Source organism: Lycium barbarum, chromosome 7 (genome assembly GCF_019175385.1).
Source record: "Lycium barbarum isolate Lr01 chromosome 7, ASM1917538v2, whole genome shotgun sequence".
NCBI lineage: Eukaryota > Viridiplantae > Streptophyta > Magnoliopsida > Solanales > Solanaceae > Lycium > Lycium barbarum.
In genome coordinates, this window is record NC_083343.1 from 18,008,201 (window position 1) to 18,017,217 (window position 9,017).

The 9,017-nt window shown below is 35.7% G+C and overlaps 1 long non-coding RNA gene across 1 annotated transcript; it reads right to left on the reverse strand.

Annotated features, from left to right (window-relative positions):
* Positions 1-378: 378 nt before the first annotated feature.
* On the reverse strand, positions 379-3,042 carry LOC132602180 (uncharacterized). The gene is made up of 2 exons (XR_009567639.1): positions 2,614-3,042; positions 379-724 (listed from the first exon to the last, which is right to left on the reverse strand). It is a non-coding gene; the product is annotated as an uncharacterized LOC132602180 (long non-coding RNA).
* Between the last annotated feature and the right edge of the window lie 5,975 nt (positions 3,043-9,017).

Genomic DNA, 9,017 nt, shown 5'->3' on the forward strand with positions numbered 1-9,017 from the left:
GATAATGCAGGTAGTGATTGTGTAGGAGAGGAGACATTTGAATTCATTTGGATAACTGTTCAGGATGGCAACGGGAATAAGATTGTGGATACATTGAGATTAGGAGGAGCAACAGAATTTGTAGGGGAAGAAGAATGAGATATCTATAGCAGATTCTGTTGGAGTGTAGGCAGAGGAACGCTGTCCTTGTGAGCGTTGGCGTTATCTACGTTTGGGATAAGTATAGTGTTTGGTAATTCGCTTATAATCTGATGCCTCACTTTTTATTCGCAAAGTGTCAAACAGTGCTTTATATGTGATTGTTTACGTCGATGATATCATCATCACTGGGAACACTAGCTCAGATGTAGATGGGGCTATCATGTGTCTTGCTAGACGTTTTTCCATCAAGGATCTCGGGAACCTTAATATTTTCTTGGAGTTGAGGTGCTCTGTGTTGCAGATAAGATTACATTATCACAATCAAATTACATCAATAAAATCCTCTGTGAAGAAAACATGAAGGACTGCAAACATGCTAAAACCCCAATGAGTGCCACTGAAGTGCTCCAACTAAATGATGGAGCAGAACCGACTGATGCCACTCGCTACAATAGTTCTTGGAAAACTCCAGTACTTATCGTTCGCTTGTCCAGACATCAGCTTCTCGGTGAATAAATTGTCACAATTTATGCACTCCCCATCTAAAGTACATTGGAAAGCACTCAAACGAGTGCTTAGGTATCTGCAAGGAACAATTCATCTTCACCTTAGCATTCAAAGAGAATGATTTTAAGCTACAAATGTACTCTGACAAAGATTGGGCTGGAGATATCAGTGATCGAACCTCCACTACATGCTACATATTATTTTTTGGACATAATCTTGTCATGAACTGGTCATCTAGGAAACAAAGGATAGTTGCTCGCTCATCAACTGAAGCAAAGTATCGAGCGGCTGCAAATGCACTGGCTGAAACAAATTGGGTGACAAATCTACTCAACGAACTAAATGTTTACTTCCACAAGCACCAATCATTTATATTGACAATGTTGGTGCAACTTATGTGTGAAAATTCGATATTCCATAGATGCATGAAGCACATTGTTGTGGATTTTCACTTTGTTTGTAAGCAAGTTCAACAGAATCAAGTTCGCATTGTTCATATCCATGCTGCGGATTAGCTCGCAGATACTCTCACCAAAGCCAGCCTTTGACAGACACTTATTCAAACTAGGCGTTGTTACACACCGCCTACCTTGAGGGGGCGTATTAGCACATGTTAACTGTGGTTTACTATGATCAGAACTGCTTTGACCACTTCTTTAGCTAGTAGTTAGGATTTGTTTTTTTCCTTTATCCTCCTAAATAAATCTCCTTTTTCTAGGAGTTAGCTTAGCAAGTAGTTTGGTTCTCCTCTTTCAAAGGAGTTAGTTTAGGAAGTGGTTATTTCATTCTTGTATATAAATGTTGCATTGATTCAATAAATAAACATGAGCTTTTATGCTTTACTCGTAAGATATTCTAGGAATAGAGTCTGATGCATGTGTCTTTGTTAAAGAAATCAAGTTGAATACAACTTGGTAAATACGGTTAATTTTACACAGTAATTGTTTTACCAAATAGCCTTGATGTTGCCTGACATTATCATGACTCTAGAGTTAGGATATCATAATATTGCAATCTCTCTGACCTCAAAGTTAATTAGAGTCCATGACATTTACTTCAACTAGGATTTCAAATTCTCATATTATACTACAAATAATTATCTCTTAGCTCAATTAGTTATCTCTTAGCTCAATTTCTTCTTTAATTTAACAAACTTTTTGTAAATAAGATACATGAATTTCTCATAACTTTGTGCTCAACTTCACTTTATAATTTGCAAGAATTCTTAGTGGTGTAACGAATATAAATAATTGACTAGCTAGAGATTAGGGGGTTAAGCTGTTCTAAATTCTAATAACATTACGGAAAGAAGCGTGACCAATCATTGCTTCACAATAATTGCTTAATTAATTAATTATTGTATACTTTAAGTTACAACCCAAGTCCCAACCCCCCAAAAATTGATAAAAAAAATAGGGAAAATGGCTAAAATGCACCCTAACATTTGCCCGGATTTGCTGTAACACACCTAACTTTTACGGGTGTCCTATTACCCCTCGGATATTTTTTTAGTGAGTTTTATTGGCCATTTCAGCTGAGCTGGACATGGACGTGGGCACATGCACCAGTAGTGGGTAAGGGTATTAGAAACTCAGCTCCCCCTTTAATTTTTGGCCACGTGGCGCTCCCAACGGCTAAAAATTTTAATACCCTCATATGTCCATAACGGACCCATTTCTTCACCATCATAACCCGAATTGAACTCCATTGAAGACAAAAATTTCAAGCCCTAACCTTCAAATTAATAGATGGATTCAAGAGTTAAGTTACGATTTGTGTAAATCTCTCCTCTTCTTTCATTTTATCTTATATTTAGTAGGTTAGGGCTTCTAATCTCCACCAAATTTTTTTATCCATTCGGTTATGAAAGAGCTAAAATCAGAGCTAAATAGGCTCTGTACTGATAAGCAAGACCCAAAGATGAGTGATTTTTACACTATATTAGTCGAGAAATAGAACTCTGACCTGCACATGTCGTCTAAAATGTTGGGTTGTTCCGGGAATGGACTCTCAAAGCTTCGATGAAAATCAATTGAAAACCCAACCATAAACAACCTAAGAATCGATTAATAGAGAAATATAGTGAAGGAATAGGTTAATTTGTGTGTGATTCGACTGATGCAATGGAAGAATCGAAGGAGTCGAATGGTTTTTGGGGTTTAATTGTTTGTTCTAAGTTGGATGGTTTTTCGGGGTTAATTTGTGTCAATCTATATATAATATAAAGTTAGGCATAGATAAAATGATGTGGCACCTCTCTATGGCCAACATTTATAATTATCTTTTATCTCCTTTTTTTGCATTTTTCTCCATTTGTGTACATATAATTTACTAATAAAATAGATTAATAGATGGCTCACAAAATGAATAGGAGTAGAAATCAGCCCACGTAGCAATAAATAAGAGAACAGCCCACGAAACAATAAATAAAGAAATCAGCCCACGTAGCAGTAATAACATTAGCAGTAATAACATGACTTTAATGTTAAGTTACCGTAAGACTTAGGATCGTTTGGTAACATTTTCAATAACAATTACTCTTGCATTTACTTTTCACATTAAATTTTGGGAGCAATGATCTTTCAATATTTGTTTTGGCATATGTATATATATGCTCTTCATTGCTTTTCTACGTACACCAATGTATGCTATGTTGATACAAAAACAACTAGAAGTAATATAAAAAGATAGGCTGACTTATGTAGGTAATTTTCTCTGTCTTCTTTAATCTATTTTTTTTTTTTCGGTATGGGGAGGGTGGATTTGGCGATGGAGAATTTGATTGATATACCTATTTGATACTTTTTACTCTTGACGTTGTGAATTCTGAATTTATATGTATGAACAAGCATATAATAGTTTAAATGTCCAATAGGTGACTTCTTTACGATTATGATGATGAGCTTTGAGTGATAACCATTTAGTTATTATTTTTCTCTGCCATGATTCTTAATGTGAATATGCAAAAGGAGGAAATTGAAAGATATTCCTTCGTTGTTGAGGTGTATTTCTTATTTATGCGTTATGATGAGTTTTGAGTGATACCAATGTATCTTTTTGTCCTCTGGCATAGGAATTTGAATAGATGATATTAACTTTCTGGGTGTGTTTTTGTCATGATGATGATTTGAGTGATATTTGTTTTTTCGAACATATGTATAAATTGAATTTGCGGTCATTTTATGATTTTTCTTCTAGAAATTTTGGCAAATATGAGAAAAAGGAGTTATAGATTATTTTTAACAAGTAGCTAATTAAAATTAATATTCCTATGCGTTTAAAATTTACTCTACATTAAAATTCTTTAAGAATGCCATCCAAAATAAAGTTTCACATCATAGGAGAGAATGACGTGATTTGAATTCATAACAGAAACAATTTAACAATAAATTGGAGTAAATTAAGGAATTTGTTTGGTTAATTTGAATGATGGATAAGATCCAGTAAGTTGTAAAGCATGACTGCAATTTTGTAAAAAATCTTTTAGCAAAGCAACAACTAACAAGCGCGAACTGAGAAGAAAGGTAAAAAGAACAAGAGAAGGAAGAAATAAGAAAGGAAAGAAAAAATTGTGATTCAAACTGCATCCATTACGTGTCATAACCACATAAATTATTATTTTTCTTATTATTTATTCTTTAATACAAATTAGTAAAAATATAAAATTAGCTAAAAGAAATTTTTGCTATTACTTTTTATTTTCATCAAATGCATGACCTTTTTTTATTGAAATCGTAGCTATTCGTAGTATGATATCGAGAAATCTCATTACTATTATTCAAACAAGCATAAAAGTTGTGCTTGTAATTATTGAAATATTAATTTCTTTATTAAAATTCAAAGTTTCTAAATACAATGCCTAATAACTTTCTGTAAAGAGTATAATTTTTAAATTTCTGAATCAAGATTCTTTTTAATTTACCTTTTCTCATTTGTACAATTGTTATTTTTTTTTTTTTGTTTCTAAATAGAGAAAGATGCAAGATGTTACGTAGGAGTTAAGGATCTCCGCTAAGATAGCAACGTGATGTAGCAGCTGTTTCTATTTTGGCACTATATTTATTAGTTGTTGATTTTTGTTTTTTATTATATATTTTTAATCGTGATATTTGTTCATGGATAGTGAATCATATTCGTTGATGTTTGTTTGTAGAAATGTATAAAAAAAAAAAAAAATATATATATATATATATATAGTAAATCAAAGCTATCGTCCTTTCTAACATTATCAATTTTTGTTTTCTTTCATAACCTCGCGCGAAGCGCGGTCAAATTCACTAGTGAAGGAATAAGGGTGTTTTATGCTTTTCAATAGCGCATGTGTTGCACTCACCGTTAAAAACTTTGGGGTGACATATTAATCACCTGAAAATGGCCAATAAAACCCACTAAAAATATATCTGGGGGGTAATAGAATACCCGTAAAGGTTAAGTGTGTTACAACGAATCCAGGCAAACGTTAGGGTGCATTTTAGCCATTTTCCCTAAATATTACCTTAAAATGGATATTTCTTTGTGGCTATTTACCCAAACACTGGAGTTTGAAGTTTTAATGAAAAATTCCTGGAATTTCAAATGGAGTTTAAACTCCAGGAAAGTTGCATGGATTGTTTATGACACCGCCTCTCGAGTTTGAGGGGAGACTGTTCAGATTCCATGAATTTTTTCGATTTTTGAACTACGCATTTCAACTACAAGAAAACTTTCTAACTACAACACACTACTAGAGTTTTACATATAAAAGATTGATTAGCGGTCCTAAAATGACTATTTGACAATTTTCATCCTTGAATCTTGTATAGTAACAAATTTATTTTTGGATTAGTAAATTAACGCTAGGGACGGCCTTGCTGGATAGAGTTATCAAGTATTATGATAATAGGTACCTTGTTGAATTAATTTAGGTGCGCAAGCGGGTCTGACCATCACAATTATCACAACAGCAAAGATTAAAGATAGAGGTGGCTACCACTAGAAAATTTAAAAGAAAAAAAAAAGATAATTACATCCATGCTTGAGACTACTGAAGGAAACTAGATTCCTGAAGACCATAAGATAGGCAAAACTGAGGGTGTGTTCGGTATGGAGGAAAACAAAATGTTTTTCAATTTTCTCATGTTCGTTTGATCAAAATTTTGAAAAAGATTTTCTTTTGGAAAACATTTTCCTCAAAATTGGGGAAATGACTTCCCTAATAAAAGTTGGGAAAACAAGTTCACAAGTTCATTCCACCAAACACCCTACCACCACGCAACCCAACCCCAACTACTCCCAACCCTCCACCCACCCCACCCCTTGCCCCCCTCCCCCCGCCCAACAATAATTTTTTTTTTTTGTAAAAAAGTTTTGACATTATTTTTGGTTTTTTTCACCCCACCCCCACCCAAACCCCCGCACCATACCCCCCCCCCCACCCACAAAAAAATATTTTTTTTGAAAAAAAAAATATTTTTTTTGAAAAAAACAATTGACTTTTTTTGGCACCCCCTCCACCCCCCCCCCCCCTCTCCCCGCGCACAAAAGAAATTAATATTTTTGAAAAAAAATTTTTGACATTTTTTTTGGTTTTTTGCACCCCGCACCCTACCCCCCCCCCCCGGAAAACAAATTAACCACCCCACCCTACCCCTCCCCCCCCCCCTAAAAATTAATATTTTTGGAAAAAAAGTTTTGACATTTTTTTTGGTTTTTTGCACACGCCACCCCGCATCCTCCCCTCCCCCCCCCCCCCCCCCCCCCCCGCAAAAAAAATTAATATTTTTGAAAAAAAAAATTTGACATTTGTTTTGGTTTTTTGCACCCCCAACCCCACCCCACCCCCACACCCTACCCCCCCCCCCCCGGGAAAAAAACATATTTCTAGAAAAAAAGTTTTGACATTTTTTTGGTTTTTTTGCAACCCCCACCCCACCCCGGCAAAAAAAAATTTGGAAAAAAAGTTTTGACATTTTTTTGGTTTTTTGCAACCCCCAAAAATTAAAAACTTCAAAAAAAAAAATATTATGGGGGGGGGGGAGTAGGGTACGGGGAGAGGGGGTGGTGTATGGGTTACGGGAGTGGTTGGGGGTGGGGGTGCAAAAATCAAAAAAACAAATGAAGGGGGTGGGGGCGTAGGGGTGGGTGGGTGGGAGTGGGGTGTAGGTGGGGGTATGGGGTTGGGTTGGAGTTGGTGAGGGGTGGGGGTGCAAAAAACAAAAAAAAACAAAAGAAATTTTTTTTTTGGTGGGGGTGTGGGGGGGAGGGAGGGTTTTGGGGCATAGGTGGGTGGGTGGGAATGGGGTGTGAGTGGGGGTGGGGGTATGGGGTTGGGTTGGAGTTAGTGAGGCTTAGATGAGTATTTTCTCGAAAATGTTTTCTATAAACCAAACGAACATGAGAAAATAAGTAAGAAATTCACTTATTTTCTGCTACTCAAACGAACATGAGAAAATAAGTGAAAATTCACTCATTTTCTAGGAAAACATTTTCCAGGAAAACATTTTCCTCCATACCGAACACACCCTGAATGAAGAAAGTTTGTGTATTCACAGAATTGCCCTTCTTTTGGGATGGTCTTTAAATTTTGCCCTTCGGCTAAAATCATGGGTTCCAAGTTCGAACCCCCACTCAGTAAAAAATTTAAAAACAAATCGCAAGGCAGAGTTTAAATTTCTCTATGCCCCCACCGGCATACACTTGTTAAGGAATTACCAAAGTTATGTTGGACTCGGCATACTTATGCCTTATGGGCAGACTTGGCATAAGTATGCCGGGTCCGGCATAACTTTGGTAATTCATTCACAAGTTTATGCTGGGTCCGGCATACTTCTGGGCAAACTTTTAGTTAAGCCTTAACTAAAAGTTTTTTTCTAATTATGCCTTATGGGACAGACTTTTAGTTAAGGCATAACTAAAAGTATGCCCCGTAAGACATAACTTTTCCTTAAGACATAGACTTTGTCTTATAAGTCAAATTTTTAGTTATGCCTTAAGGAAAAGTTCCGTCTTATAGGGCATAGTTTTAGTTATGCCTTATGGGGCATACTTTTAGTTGTGGCATAAGGCATACTTTTAGTTGTGCCTTAGGCATAACTAGGAAAAGACTTTTAGTTAAGGCTTAACTAAAAGTTTGCCCATAAGTATGCCGAACCCGGCATAAATTTGTTAAGTAATTACCAAAGTTATGCTGGACCCGGCATACTTATGCCAAGTCTGCCCATAAGGTATGAGTATGTCGGGTCCGACATAACTTTGGTAATTCCTTAACAAGTGTATATCGGGTCCGGCATACACGCGACCCAAACCTTGCCTTGCAATTTATTTTTTTTTAATTTATGCTTGAGCGGGGGTTTGAACCCAGAACCTCATGATTTCTGCGTGAACGCTCAGGGTTGCAACACGAAGGACAAAAATTAAAGACCAGCAATATGAGGGGCAAAATTTAAAGACCACCCCAAAAGAAGGGCAATCCGCGCAAAAAAATGCATTCCATGAGCATTGTATTCAGAAAATGAGGCAAATTTTTTCGAAACGCCTCTTCTATTTTCCTTGTTTTCGTGGAGTCTAGTTTCCTTCGTGAGGCAAATGAAGCATTGTATTCCATTAACCTTTTTTCAGTCATATACATCATATTTATTATTTCTCGAAGATTAAAATGTTAGAATTATTTTTTTTAACGAAAAGGCTCACATGCAAAAAGCTGAAAAAGGTAATCTACTTAATTAAAAGATAAAACAAAGAATAAAGAAACCATTACAGAATAATTGTTTTCAAGTTATAATAACATCTTTATAGTACAAGAAAATATCAAAATATCAAATAGTATATATCGAGGAAGTTGCTGCTTGAAAGCAGATGACGCACAAATACTTAGGTTACCTCACGGGTTGATAACTGACCCGTTCAACAATTCAAACTGACCCGCCTAAAAGATGATTTAGCTTGGGTTATGACCCAAATTGACCCCATAAAAAATATTATTGACCAAACCTGTTGAAGTTTGAGCGGGTTGGGCGGGTTACACATGTATGGGTCAATATAGAGCGGGATTTAGTGTTAAGACTAATTAATTTTGCAGCCTTTGGCTTAAACATGAAATACCTTGCTATCAGTTGTTAGTTAAATGAGAATTGAATCCTTACCTTTCTCATAGGATCTTCAGAAGTTATTTGTTGGCTTCAATGGTGATGAAAAACGTTGATTTTAAATGATCAATTTTTTCAATATTAGATTCATCGTCCTTCATAAATGTATACTTGAGTATCACTGTAACTTTGTCAAGTTTGGATTTTGACTCTCGTAGCTAGGTACGATGGGTTCTTCTTTTTGGTGTTTTACCATTACTAATTTTTGAACCCGCGCGATGTGCGGAGCAGTAAATTACAACAGTA